Source organism: Myotis brandtii, unplaced genomic scaffold (genome assembly GCF_000412655.1).
Source record: "Myotis brandtii unplaced genomic scaffold, ASM41265v1 scaffold15, whole genome shotgun sequence".
NCBI lineage: Eukaryota > Metazoa > Chordata > Mammalia > Chiroptera > Vespertilionidae > Myotis > Myotis brandtii.
This window is the reverse complement of record NW_005355410.1, coordinates 53414-55323: the sequence shown is the minus strand read 5'-3', so window position 1 is coordinate 55323 and position 1910 is coordinate 53414. Positions and strand designations below refer to the sequence as shown.

The window sequence follows — 1910 nt, the reverse complement described above, 5'->3', positions numbered from 1 at the left end:
GAAGCTTCCAACCGCTCCTTGTTTTCTTTTCTTTTTTTTTATTCTGGGCCAGCTTTAGCTCTGAGGCCTCGCTGCTGAAAACATCGATACAATGTTGCGGTCCGGGGCTGACTGACAGCCAGTTTCTGGGGGTTTGTTTAGCTTCTTATTTGCAACATAGTAATAGTTGCTTAGAGTTGCAGCTGAGAGGCCGGAAGTCAGGCGGAGAACGTTGGAGTCCGCAGTCACTGAAGCAAGCAAGCCTCCCTGTTCGCTTCAGTGCATGGCTGCCAGCCGCCATCTTGGCTGACAGTTAATTTGCATATACTCACTGATTAGCCAATGTAAAGGGTAGCGGTCGTACGCTAATTACCATGTTTCTCTTTTATTAGTGTAGATATCCTATCTAATAAAAGGGTAATATGCAAATTAACCATCACTCTGATACAAAGATGGTGGCACCCATAGCCACAAGATGGCTGCGCCCAGTCCCCTCAGGCCCACTGGAGTCCCCAGTCCTTTCAGCCCGAACTGATTACTATGGGAAGTGGACCAAGAAGGTTTTCAGCAAGTGTGAGAAGCAAGTGTGAGAAGCAAGCCTTGGTGGGATCAAGGGAGAGCCGGAGGGCTCAGGGCCACTGCCGCCCAGGGAGGCCCTAGGAGTTCTGTTCTGAAACCGCAGGGACCCGCTCCAGCGGAGGGTTGGGGAGGAAGCGCCCCTGCTGCCCGCCCAGTGCCAGGTCCCTGGTTAAGAGAGCAAGTCCAAGTCGTAGCCACAAGGCCTGGCGGGGCTGTCTCACCCCGGACCATTGTGGCTGAGCTCTGGCGGGGGCAGCGAGCACCTCCAGGATCACGGGTGGAGCGGGTGTGAGTTGAACATTTTAATGAAAATGGGACGTCTGCACCCCGCCCCACCGTGTCCTGATCCCAGCGAAGAGAGGGCAGCAGGATCGGAGGTGCAGCCTCAGGACCCCGTTAGGAGGCACCGGGGCTCAGGAGGGGCTGGGAGCAACCTGCAGGCACGCTAGGAGGAAGAGGTGCTGAAGTCAGGACGCTGTGAGGACAGGCTGCTGGAGGCGCACAAAGGTGCAGATGAGGCGGCTCTTGCCGGCACTGAGCTCGAAAAGCACATCGACAGCCTGATGGACAAAATCGCCTTTCTGAAGAAGGAGCAGGAAGAGGAGATCGCTGAGCTGCAGGCACAGATCCAGTGCGCTCAGATCTCTGTGAAGATGGACGTGTCTTCCAAGCCCGACCTCTCCGCGGAGCTCAAGGACATCCGCGCCCAGTACGAGAAGCTGGCTGCCAAGAACTTGCAGAATGCCGAAGAATGGTTCAAGAGCCGCTTCACCGTGCTGACCGAGAGCGCCGCCAAGAACACGGACGCGGTGCGCGCCGCCAAGGACGAGGTGTCCGAGAGCCGCCGCCTGCTCAAGGCCAAGACCCTGGAGATCGAAGCATGCCGGGGCATGAACGAAGCGCTGGAAAAGCAGCTGCAAGAGCTGGAGGATAAGCAGAACGCCGACATTAGTGCTATGCAGGACACAATCAACAAATTAGAAAATGAGTTGAGAACTACAAATGGCACGATATTTAAAAGAATACCAGGACCTCCTCAATGTGAAGATGGCTTTGGACATTGACATTGCAGCTTACAGGAAACTCTTGGAAGGTGAGGAGACCGGCTCAGTTTCACCAGCGTGGGAAGCATAGCCAGCAGCTACTCCCAGAGTTCCCAGGTCTTTGGCCCATCTGCCTACGGTGGTTTACAAACCAGCTCCTACTTCATGTCCGCTCGCTCCTTCCCTTCTTAGTACACCAGCCACTTCCAGGAGGAGCAGATCGAGGTGGAGGAGACCATTGAGGCTGCAAAAGCCGAGGAAGCTAAGGATGAACCCTCCTCTGAAGGAGAAGCTGAAGAGGAGGAGAAG

General features: G+C 55.3%; 1 pseudogene; it reads left to right on the top strand.

Annotated features, from left to right (window-relative positions):
* The first annotated feature begins 869 nt into the window (after positions 1-869).
* On the top strand, positions 870-1910 carry LOC102254544 (annotated as a pseudogene).